The following is a 13,516-nucleotide window of genomic DNA, read 5'->3' on the forward strand; positions in this document are numbered from 1 at the left end:
TCATTGTTGTGTTTTTCTTGGCTGGTGCTTCCTTTGTCCAGTATTTTCTCATTGTCCTCTATGTTCCCCTTCCTCTTCGAAGATTCATTTTGCGGTTTTAAAGAAACCTATTTTAAGGTGAGCACGACATAGGGTTGTCACCCTTTTTGGCTCACTTTTGAAGGAGAAAGCTGGATACCGACCTACTGCAGCTTCAGTGCTGGTGCCAATTACCTGATCAAGATTACCTATGATGCGTTAGGTCGAGAGAACCAATAGATCACTGACGTTTTACTGGCGATTTTGGTTCTATGAATCTTAAACCTCATTTGTTGATGGGCGATCAGGAATCCGTTTGCGAGTGCATAGGTAAGATTGCTTTTGTCTATTCCCGCTCTCCCAACTTACTTAGTGTTTTGCTCCCGATTTGATGGACTTGTTTTTTGGGTTTCTAACTTGACTTCTATTTTGCTTTTTCTTGCTTCTTGTAGTCAGAATGGCTTCTGGGAACATGATCTTATCTTGCTTGATAATTTATCTCTTCCCCGATGGAGATGATAGTCGCGACAACCTTTTCCCGGTTTGGAGAAGGTTCTCTCCATTATGGAAAAGAACTTTGATGTTGGATTCTTTATCGACTCCCAGCTTCTTCCTAGCACCAAGGACTTCTTCCGACAAGAGGATTTGGCTGCCCAGGTAAGGTGGAGCTACCGGAGCCTCCTCCGGACAACCGCCATAGCCAGGAAGGTTGAACCCATGCTGGCGCATGATCAAGTCCTAGAAGGAAAACTTAGGGCTACCCAGAGAGACATTACCAATATGAAGACCCAAGAAGAGTCCTTGAAGACCCATCTTAAAGAGGAGGAGAAGAAATCCAAAGAGAGCGTTGACGAGATCAATCACCTTGTGGATAGGGATCTCTCACTTTGCCGTTAGCTTAATGAGGCTCTAGGCCCAGCTGCCATAGCCGAGAAAAAGGTGAAGGAGCTGGAGGTGAAGCTGGCCGAGGCTAGGAAGATGGCAGACACTGCTCGGCAAGAGACCTTGGCCATGAAGAAGAAAAATAAAGAAATTATTAAGGATGCTCGAGAAGCCATCACGGCTACCAAGGAGGCAATCAAGGCTCAAGTCTTCCTTTTTGCGCCTGACTTCGATACTTGGGCGATTAGAACCTTCAAAATTATTCAAGATGGGAAGATAGTGGACATTATGAGGAAGTAAAGAACCTTATCACTTGTAATTTTTTTGTATCTTTTGAACTTGTACTTCTTAACTATTGGACCGATGTGGTGCCATATTTTGTAACTTGAATAATTTCCTATTTGTTACTTGTCGTTAGGCTGGTGCAATGGCCTTTGTGTATTTTGAACTTTGTTTTGTTATTAGGCCGATGCAATGCCCTTTTTAAGCTACAGTTTTAATGTTTTTGATTCGTAGTTAGAATAGAATCATGTCTTAGTTGCTTTAATCACTGTTATTCCTCGTTTGGCCGTTAAGTCGTTATGTCATGGATATCCGCTTAACATGTTGTTGTGGTACCCGGGGTGATCAGTCCCGGGGAACCGTTGTAAACAATGAGAACAAATCAAAACCAAAATAAATTTAGCCATCACAATGCAATTGCTTTTCAATAATGGGCATCATTAAAATCCCTTGCTGTCACCTCGCTTTGAGGGCAATGGGAAAGAGTACCCCCTTTTTAATAATGGAACAAAAATTTCTTGTAACAAGGTGAATATAAAGAAGAGACAAACAAAACAGATGACAAAGTAAATAAAAATAAAGGTAAAAAGTAACCGTCTGGTCAGTAGGTCGTTGGTCATTCAAGAGTATAACCTCTTAAGATTTGTCGCATTCCAAGTTCTCGGGACCTCTCTTCCATCTAATCGTTCCAACTTGTGGGCACCTTTCCCAAGCACTTCTCTTACTTTGTAAGGTCCTTCCCAATTGGGTGCAAGCTTGCATTCTTCTGGAGTCAGCGGGCCGATGTCATTACATCGCGGCACTAGATCACCATTTTCAAAACTTTTATTCTGCACCTTGCGATTATAACGCAGTGCTATTCTCTACTTTAGAGCTGTCTTTGACAAATGAACCATCTTCCTTGTCTCACCTATCAAGTCTTTTTCAACTGCTTTACTACCCCGCCTAGTAGTAGTCTTAGGCTTGGATCCCCGATCTCTATAGGAATAACCGCATCCATGCCGTAAGTAAGCCGGAAAGGCATTTCCTTAATGGAAGATCGCGGTGTTGTCTTGTAGGACCACAGGACGGAGGCCAACTCGTCTGTCCAAGAGCCCTTTCATTGATCCAACACTTTTTTTAACCCACTGACGATAACTTTGTTCACCGACTCGTCTTGCCCGTTACTCTGGGAGTGCTCCATAGAGGAAAACCTTTGTTTTATTTTCAGTCCCGCTAAAAACTCCCTAATTTTTTTGTCGGAAAATTGCATCCCATTGTATGACACGACGATCTCTAAGATCCCAAACCTAGCAGTTACTTGCCTCTACAGGAATTTTTGACAATTTGTAGATGAAATACTATCGAACGGTTCTGCCTCAACCCATTTAGTGAAATAGTCAATAGCTACAATGAGGTATTTGACTTGACCTAGGGTCATCGGGAATAGACCCAAGAGGTCGGTTCCCCACTGGGATAAAGGCTGGAAGGCCAGCATGGAACTTAGCTCTTCTGCTGGCGACTTGTAGGAATTTGCGTTTTCTTGGCACTTCTTGTACTATTTCATGAACTCCTGATGAGCTTACGAGGTAAAGCTTTCCCGCAAATGTGATGGCCATAACATCTTTTGTGGACTTCGCTTAAGACATAGTCCATCCGGTTGGGGTGTAGGCACTTCAGTAAGGGCTGATTAAGTTCTCTTTTGTATAGCTGTCCCTGTATTACTGCGTACTTAGCAACCTCTCTTCTTATTGCTTTGGCCTCCTTTTTTTTTCCAATGAGCCTTCTTTCTTCCAGAAAATATTGGATCGAACTGATCTAAGAGGGGGATTTGGAACATGGGTCAGACAGAGGGTCACCGACGACTCCTTTACCAAGCCAAGGATATGAGATTGGTTTCTTGCTCCGGGTTTGGTATTTGCCAGCTTTTGACAAAAAGTGTGCCTTGGCATTTCTCTCCCTGGGCACATGCTGGACCACTACCTCTTCACAATCCTTGCACAACTGCTTCGCTTTTTCCAAATACTTTTGCAATAACGGGTCCCTGGCTTGATAGGTCCCGTTTAATTGTGTGGTCATGACTTGAGAGTCGTTGTTGACCTTGAGCTTTGTTACTTTGACCTCCTTGGTAAAGTTAAGCCGCCAATCAAGGCCTTAGAATCCGCTTGGTTGTTCGAAATTGGGAATTCAAACATGATAGATTCCTCATAAGTTATTCCTTCTGAGTCTTCTAAAATGATCCCAGCCCCTCCGAACGTTTGGTTGGACGCTCCATTAACACGGAATTTTCACTGTGTGTTCGGGTTCTCGGGAGCATCTTTGGTTACTTCAACTAGGAAATCAACCATCGATTAAACTTTGATCGTATGTCGAGGTTCATACTGTATCTCATATTGGGATAATTCTATTGCCCAAGCCATCATACGCCCCACAAGGTCAGGTTTTTGAAGAATCTACCGAATCGCCTGATCGGTTCTCAGGGTGATTGGATGCCCTTGAAAGTAATGCCTTAACCTCCGGGAGGATACCAGCAAAGCGTAGGCTAATTTCTCCAGCCTAGTGTATCTTAGCTCCGCCCCTTAGAGCACCTTGCTTATGAAGTACACAGGTTGTTGGAGCTTATCTTCCTCCCGAACTAGAGCGGCCGCCATGGCCTCCTCTATGACTGCAAGATAGAGGTACAAGGCCTCTCTTTCCTTTGGCTTACTGAGTATTAGTGGTTCTGACAAGATTCTCTTAAAGTGATGGAAAGCTTCTTAACAATTTGGGATCCATTCGAAGGCATTCCCTTCTTCATTAAGTTGAAGAAGGGTAGCGCCTTCACTGACGATGCACTGAGGAACCGTGACAAAGCCGTTAGCCTTCCTGCCAGCCTTTGAACATCCTTCACACAACCAAGACTTGTCATTTGGAGAATGGCTTCACACTTATTCGGGTTTGCCTCTACTCCTCTTTATTTGATTAAGAATCCAGGGAATTTTCCCGCCTCCATGGTAAACGCGCACTTAGGGGGTTCAGCCTCATGTTGTGTCTCCGGAGTGAATCGAAGACAACTTTTAGGTCGGTTACCAAATTGTTTGGTTCTGCCGTCTTTACCAATATATCATCCACATAAACCTCTACTGACTTACCGATATGGTCTTTGAAGACTTTGTTCATTAATCTTTGGTAGGTCGCCCCCACATTCTTTAGTCTGAATGGCATGACTTTGTAGCAATAAGTCCCTTTTGGCATTATAAATGCCGTTTTATCTTCGTCAGGTCGGTGCATCAGAATCTGGTTGTACCCCGGGTAAGCATCCATGAAGCTCAGAAATCGGTATCCCGCTCTCGTGTCTACGAGGGCATCAATATTGGAAAGGGAAAATGAATCGTTGGGACACGCCTTATTAAGGTCTGAATAGTCAACACACATCCTCCAATTCCCATTCGCTTTCTTTGCAAGTACCACATTCGAGAGTCATGTTGAGTAGTCTAGTTCCCTGATGAAACTAGCTTTCAACAAGCTAGTCGTTTGCCTGGCTACCTCGTTGGCTCTTTCTGGCGACATTTTCTTTCTCCATTATGCAACTGGTTTGGCAACCAGTTTCACGGCCAAACGGTGTGATATAAAGTCAGGGTCTACCCCTGGCATATTGGCTGGTATCCAAGCAAAAAAGTCTCCATTTTCCCTAATAGCTTCCATGAGGGGTTCCTTCAATTCATGAAGGAGGTTTCGGTTTACAAACATAAACTTATCCTTCGTATCTTCTACTCGGAATTTCTCTAGGTCTCCTTATGACTCTGGCCTTGGCTTCTCGTCAACCCTTGCATCTAAGTTTGCCAGAAACACTTCGGCTGCTTCCTTTGACATATTTATGAGTGATAGGCTGGCATTTCCACAGGCAACCGTCATTTTCAGCTATCCCCAGACCAACCCTACAGATCTGCTGTCAATCATAAATTTCATCGAAAGGAGCTTCATGCAAATGATGGCCGATAGCTGATGCCAGGACATCTAGGCCTGTTTCACTGACCTTTTCTTTACTGTTTTAGGGTAGTTTCATGCATTTTCTTAGTGAATAAGACAAGTTTTGGATGAAAATACACTCACACCTTGATTCAAGCAACTAGTGTAAACTTTGCATGATTTTATGAGAATTTTGCTAGAATTTCATGATAAATTGATGATGCATAATCTCATGACTTTGGTTAGAGCTTTGATGCACTTTAATTGCTTGATTCCAGGGCAAAGGAAGTAAGGAAGAACCACGTTAGTATTCAAGTTAACCTAGTTAACGTGAACACTAACGTGGAATGGTAAAAAGCTTACAACGTTAATGAGAAAAGTGATCACCAATAACGCCTGCGAAACCATCCATAGCTCACGTTACTTGCCACGTTAACTTACGTTAACTAAGTTAACGTAGAAGCAAAAGGGAACTCCAACGTTAAGAGAAAACGTGAACACCAATAACGTTTTCCTCTAACGTTAATGGTAAAAGTGAACACCACTAACATTGGAGAACTTGGCAATGATCCACGTTAAGAGTCACGTTAACTTAGTTAATGTGAACTCTAACGTGGAAGAGGAAAACAAAAGCCAACGTTAGTGACACTCACTTTTGTCACTAACGTTGGACCAACTAGCATTGCCTACATTAACTTTCACGTTAAGACCATTAACGTGAAAGTTAACGTGGAGTTGAGATCAAAGAGCCAACCTTAGTGACACTTACTTTTGTCACTAACGTTGGAAGATGGCATCACTACTACGTTAAGAGCCACGTTAACTTAGTTAACGTGAGTTCTAACGTAGAGAATTTAGGCATTTGGAGCGTTAGTGACAAAGGTGAGTGTCACTAATGCTCTCGAAGGTGAGACACACCCACGTTAAGAGTCACGTTAGCTACACTAACGTGAACTCTAACATAGGAACAAAAGGCACCAAGCAACGTTAATGGAAAAAGTGATTCCCAATAACGTACGCGAAGGGGTATACGCCAACGTTATTGGAAAAAGTGAGTCCCAATAACGTTGGCCAAAAATTGAGAAGGCAACGTTAGTGGTCACGTTTAGACCACTAACGTTGGTGTTAACGTGGGTACATAAGGGTGGAACGTTAGTGGAAAAAGTGAATGCCACTAACATTCTCGAACCCACAATGGCACTCAACGTTAATCTCACTAAATACCCAAGCCTAATTCATATTTCTCTGCAAGCTGGGCCCACTAAAGATGAGAACTGCTTCAACTCAAGATCCAGAGCCCACATCCAAGACTTGAAGAACTCACTAGAAGATCAAAAGGAGTAGTATATATAGGAGTAGTTTTGAACTATAGAGAAGCTTGGCACTTTTGGGAACTACTCTCTATAGATTTACTTTTCTGCACTTTTAGCATGGATTCTTCTTTTTTGCCATTTTTCATTTCTAGAGCTATGAACAACTAAACCCCTTTCATTGGGTTAGGGAGCTCTGTTGTAATTTGATGGATCAATTATAGTTTTCATTCTTCTTCTTCTTTCTTTTCTCTTGATCTTACTAGAAAGCTTTCGATCTTAATTCAATTGGTTAGTTGTCTTGGAAAAGAAACTCTCTATAATTGGATCTCCTTTGAGCCTTGGAAAAGGGATGAGGAGATCATGCTAGAAATGCTTTCTCATGTTGGACCAAATTGGGGTTTGGGCAGATATAGTGACATGTAATCCTCCCAACACTTTGATTTGGAAATGCATGTGGTATAATCAGTGACCACACTTCATCTCTTCTCATGAGCAATTAAATCAAGGAATTGGGCAATTGTTCAAGCTTAGAGAGATTGGATTGCCAAGGAATTGGGATCCAATCACTTAAGATTGCCAAGGAGATCAATGAATGCATTGATTGAGGAAGCGATGAGAATGAACTTGATCCGGAGAATGCAACATCTCCTGAACCCAATGATTATCCCATTTCTGATCTTACCCATTCTTTTTACTTTCTGCCATTTATTTTCATGTTCATTACCCCAAATTCCCATTTAAGATTCTACACTTTAATTTCTGTTATTTACTTTCCAGTCATTTAAATTTCTGCAAGTTCTTAATCTAATTTCTGTTTAGCTCAACTAGCATATTCTTCTAACTAAAGTTGCTTGACCAATCAATCCTTGTGGGATTCGACCTTACTCTATTGTGAGTTTTACTTGACGACAATTCGGTATACTTGCCAAAGGGAAATTTGTTGAGAGACAAGTTTTCATGCATTAATAGCTCCTTAATGGTTATACTGCCCAGGATGATGTTGTATGCCGTAAAGTCCCTCAGGACCACAAACTCTGCCATCGCCGACATCCTACTCTCTCTGGATCCAATGCAGATCAGTCGTGTGACAAACCTATCAGGCTTAATATAATTGTCTCCTAGTCCTACAACCCCGTGACAATGGCTTTTGAGGTCACATCCTTGAGCCCCAGGACGTCGAACACATTCTGGAACATGATGTTCAAGTCTGCTTCTATGTCTACCAAGATCGGTTTGACCAGGACTGTCCCGATCCTCACCGTGATTACCATTGGCAGGTCCTCGGGAAGGTCGTGGCACCAACGGTCTTCCGGGTCGAAGGATATCTCAAGGAGATCCCTAAAATGAGCTTTGAAGCTTCCCGTCAACATGGCTAGCACTTTGGCGTTCTTCCTCATCGTCGACTTTGACCTAGGGGGTGCATCTCTTCCAGCCACTACATTTATTATCATTGTCGAGGCGGTGTTCATGTTCTCGGGGAGCCCTTGCCTAGCTTCATAGCTCAGCTCTGATCTTCCTTGGATCATTCTCTTTCTCTCCTCCTTGGTTTCTGGATGAATTGCGAGAACTCTGCTAACTTTCCTTCTCAAATAGCTTGCTCCAAAGCATCCTTAAGATCAAAATAGTCTTGCATTTTGTGGCCAAAACCTTTGTGGTAATCACAGTAAAGGCTTTTATTTCCTCTGGTCTTGTCCTTGAGCTGCCTTGGTTTGGCCAATATGCCCTTCTCTGTAATCTGTTGATAGACCTCAACGATGGGTGCAATGAAGGGGTGTAATTAGTGAACTTACCCACCCAGGGAAACGGCTTGAAATATTTCCTAGATGTACCCTCTCTTGACACTTCCTTAGGTCTTTCGGTGTTTCTGATTCGATGAGCTGATTGATTGGGTAACTGCCATTTATTGGTGGCTACCACTTGACTAGCCTCTTCATCATTGATGTATTTCCTTGCAACACTCTAAATCTCTTGCATCATCTACATAAGTTTGGCAGTGAGGTGCTTACTGAAATCCTCATTCACTAAACCACTGGTCAGACACAGGCCTAGTACGGAGTCCATCAAGTCGTCAATCTCCAGGCATTCATCATTGAACCGGTCCAGAAACTTTCTCGTCAGTTCACCCAAATGTTGGGTCACTCTGAGCAAGTTAATCGGATGCTTGGTTTTGGCTATCTTTTCCATCATGAAACCGAATCTTTTGGATTCGGTCAAACCCCGCCCTGACAAGTTTTCCTTCCACAAATCTTCTCCCAATCCCATCCACATCCCCTTTTTCCCTTCCCAATACCCCCACCCTTTGAATGAATCTTCACCCACTAACCCCATCCCCATACTCTACTCCCAAACCTTTATATAAAGCTCCCCCAACCATATCCACACTAGTCACACTTTTTTCCTTCCCTTTGACCCCACACCCCACCAACCTACCTCTACACACATACCCCATATCTTCCCTATATAAACCACCCCTAACCCCCTATATCCCATCACAACAACCCAACTCCCTCTTCCCCTGTCCATTCAAATGTAATCCCCACCCCTTCCTTGCCACTTCCATTTTTTCTTAAGTCTCCAAACCCTTCTTTTTTTCTTATATATATATATTTCAATTTTCTTTTTCCGTTTATTTTCTTTTCCTCTTGCTTCCACATTACCTCCATCCCTCTTCTCCTCTTTCTTCCTCCTTGCTCCATTTTATTTTGCTAGAGGACGAGAAAAGGTTCAAGTTTGGTATTGTCGCTTTGCTTGTTTTTTATTTATTCTCATGGCACCAAAGACCATTGAGGCCTTAAGAAAGAGGAAAGGAAAGGAACCAACCACCGGTTCTTATGATTCAAGGATATTTCACTCCGAATTACATAAGGATCATTTTTATGAGTCACTTACAAGAGAACTGCGATTCTGGAAGTGAAATTTGCACTTCAAATGAATGAGTATCTGGAAATCCAGTTCCAAATTCAGAAGCGAGGGTGGCAATTTCTGTGCAATCCACACACTAAGATCGAGCAATTGATGGTTCAGAAATTTTATGGCAACCTTTGGGTCACCTACAAGGATCTCACTAAAGTCAATGAGAACCAAAGCTTTGTGAGAGGAAAAATCCTTGACTTAAGCCCAAGGAATATCCGACAGACCCTCTGATTGCCACTCATTGATCATATGGAAGAAGAGTGCTACAGCAAGAGGGTAAATCGAGATAATCAATTAGATCAAATACTCGCTAATATATGCATTCCAGGGGCCCAGTGGAGAATAGGTTCAAAAGGGAGACTATACCAACTTAAGTGCAGTGACCTTCTTCCTTTGGTTAGGGAATAGCTAGACTTCATCCGGAAGTCTCTCATGCCCACTAGCAACCAGTCCGAATGCACTGTGTACCGGGCCATTATAAAGGGAGAGATGGTGGAGGTAGAGGACATCATTGCATAGTAAATCTATAGCATTGTCTCCAACTCCTCTAAGCATGCAAGGTTAGGTTTCTTGCATCTCATCTACCACCTCTGTGAAGCCGCTAGGGTGAGAGTGGATAATGATTTTCCAATTCCAGTTGAGAGGTCTATCACTAAGAAGACTATAGAATATGTTATGGAATACCAGAGGATTCACAAAGGAGAGCAAGCCGAAGAAGAGGCTCAGCAATACCAGCCTTCATTGCCTCAGGGATACTATTTTCTGCTCAGGAGTACTGGGAGCAGCTCACATCCTCTTTTGAGCAGATAAGGATGACACAGAATAGCCGCTGGGAACATCTTACTTCCTCCCTAGATCAGATGAGGAAAACACAGAATATTCAGAACACTCTTTTCAATTAGCTGGCAGCAGAGCAAGAGACTTGGCACCATGAGCTTGTTCAGCTAAGACAAGACTTTGGGCACTTTAGAGGACAATATGGACCGCAGCCTGAGGAGAGAGACCCCACCATGGCGACTGAGGTGGTTTAGTCCCTTTTTCACTTCCTACTTCCTTTCTGTTCCTATTATGTTATATTCCTATTTTCTGTTGCTTTGTTTATTTTGTTGCATGATCATTAGTATTTTCAATTCCTAGGTTTTAGTTTAATTCTGATGTTTGTTTTTAAATTGAAAAAAAGGTCTCATGTACCGCTCATTGAGCTTGAATTTAAAAGGAAAATAAAAAGAAGTGATGTATTGCATGAGAAATTGAGTTTATATTTAAGAGTAGTCTTATTTGCTAAAATGTGGTGGTGTTACCTGTGACTTTGAATGCATGATATAAGCAGTGCATATTTGAATCTGAATCTAAGGATGTTGATGCATGAGGAACAAGAATTTAGAGAACTATTATGAATTCTCCAAATTAAATAAGAAATTAATCCTTGAATCAAAAGAAACAGCAAAAAGAAGAAGAGAATAAAAGACAAGGTCCAAGACTCTGAACATCAATGGCTAGAAAAGTCAAGTATGATTAAAAGCACAAAGAGCTCTTTTCCTAGCCATATGCATGTGGTGTGAATGTTTCAAGTAATGCTTGAGACAGAGCACTAAGAGTCGAGACCAAGAGCAAATACAGAGTATGCCAAAGGCTTTGAGCACCAATGTTTGGGAGCAATTAAAAGAGAAATCAGAACTCAAAAGAGTTCCTCAGTTAAGTGCTTGTCGTGTTTTTTGTGTCAAGTAAAGCTTGAGACAAAATATTTAAAGTCACGGCTAGGCTCAAGGTGCAAAACACTAAAGAAAAGAAAATTTTTGTGTTCAAGGATTAATCCAATGTAAAAAGGCAAGAGAATTCATAATATTATTTGGATTCTAGTTCCGAATGACATTGACATTCCTAAAATTCAAAGGATAGTGAGATGCCGAAACTATTCAAAGTTTTAGTGTTGTTAACCCTCTTTGAGATAGACAGGAGCTTAATTGAGCACTCAACTCTGATACAAATTCACATCTTAAGTTGATATCAGTTTTGGTTGCTTAAGGATAAGCAAAAACTCAAGTTTGGTGTTGTGATGCATGAGCTTCTTTCCTATTTTTTCCTAGTTAATTTACATTCGAATTTATTAAGTTTAATCAAGATTTAAGTATTTTTAAGCCACTATGAATGCGGCTCTCAGTTGTGTACAATTTGGTTTATTTTAGGTAACATTCGGGTAGATTTGACGAAGTTAAGAAGGAAGAAATGGAGCTACTACAATCCCAGAAGGTGGCGCCAAACTTGGCAATCTCCAAGTTTGGCACCAAGATCAAGATAAAGCAATAAGCACACGCGGGCATAGTGGCGTCAAATTTGGCCCAGCCCAAGTTTGGCACTAGCTTTAGGATTTTGTGGTGGCCCCCATGTCTCCACGAGCCAGCAACGAGATCTTCAAGGACTTTTTTATTAAAACTATATATTATTTACTATAGGAAAATATATTATTTAGTTTTAGAAAATATATTTTACATTAATTAGGTTTGATATAAAAAAATTCAGCCCGAAGGGCTCTCTTCTCTCTTACACACCTCATTCTACAGTTTACACTTTGAAACCCTAGTTTTCTCTCTGAGTTATGAGCAACTAAACCTCCATTGTTAAGGTTAGGAGCAACTCTATTTATTCTATGGATTAATACTATTACTCTTCTATTTTAATTAATGTATTGATTTCAATTTCAAGGATTTGTTTTCATCTTCATCTTAAGGATTTGGGTAGATTGGAAGAATAATCCTTATTCTAATTGTGTTCCTGTTAAATCTTGAAAAAGTAATTTACTTAAACAGCAACTTGAAAACTATTTCTCTTAAATCACTAATTATCTGAACTTAACAAGATACATGACATATAATCCTCTTATATTTGGGTAATTAGGTTTTTCGTGGTTGATAAACTAGAATTGGACTTAAACCTCTAATTGAAATTAAGTGACCAAGGAATTCGCGGTTAACTGGGTTAGAGAAAACTAAATTACTAAGGAATTAGGGTTTAGTCAAATATAGTTTGCCATGAATTGAATCTTGCATGATTAAAGTAGTTGATAAGGAATAGAAATCCGAAAAATAAACAACTCTGAAACCTTAACTATTCTCTCATATAATATTCACAACCCGTTTACTGCTTGCTTTCTAATTTTCTACATTTACTGTTTAGTGCAATTAAACCCTCAAAACATCATTTTCTGCTTGTCTGACTAAGAAAATCACTCAATCATTGTTGTTTGATCTATCAATTCTCGTGGGATCGACCCTCACTCACTTGAGGTATTACTTGGTACGACCTGGTGCACTTGCAGGTTAGTTTGTGGATTCTGAATTCCATACCAAGTTTTTGGCGCCGTTGCCGGGGATTGACTGTGATTGACAACTACTAGTTGTTTGATTGCTTTAGTTTTATTTAATTTCTTTTCTTTTAATTTTTGAATTTAGCTTATTTTAATTTTCCTTAATTTTTGAAATTAAGTTTGGTGTTTTCTAGTTATTTTATTTTTTTCCTTGTTTATTTTTCCTTATAAACTTTGAAATTTTGTTCCATTTTTGCTTAGTGATTTTTGAATTCTTTGTTTTATTTGTTTAGTTTATTTTAATTTATTTCTTTTACTCAAGTCACCTCACTGGGGTTCTCTTCACTCTGACATAGAGATTCCTACCTTTTCTTATTTTCTGTTTATTTATGAGCAAGAACAGAAACAAAGAGCATCTCCTTAAATTCGATCCTGATATTGAAAGGACCTTGAGAAGGCACTTACAACAAGCTAGAGCTTACAAAGCCAGTGAAAATCTCAGAGATAAACTTGAGAAGGAAGCTAAAGAGTTCACCATGGATCCAAACAACAACAATGCAGTTAATGTCAATGTTGTTAACCCCAATGCAAATCGGCAACCTAGAAAGACACTTGGCTCATACACTGCACCTAGCCCGGATTTCTATGGGAATAGTATTGTTGTACCCCTTGTTGCTGCTAACTTTGAGTTGAAACCTCAGTTGATCTCTCTAGTGCAACAAAGCAGTCAATTTTATGGACTTTCGCAGGAAGACCCAAACTTGTTTATCTCAAATTTTCTTCAGATATGTGATACTGTGAAGACTAATAGAGTGAATCCTAATGTCTACAAGCTACTTCTTTTCCCATTTGCTGGGAGGGATAGAGCAAAGTAGTG

This window comes from Arachis stenosperma, chromosome 1 (assembly GCF_014773155.1).
Source record: "Arachis stenosperma cultivar V10309 chromosome 1, arast.V10309.gnm1.PFL2, whole genome shotgun sequence".
Lineage (NCBI taxonomy): Eukaryota > Viridiplantae > Streptophyta > Magnoliopsida > Fabales > Fabaceae > Arachis > Arachis stenosperma.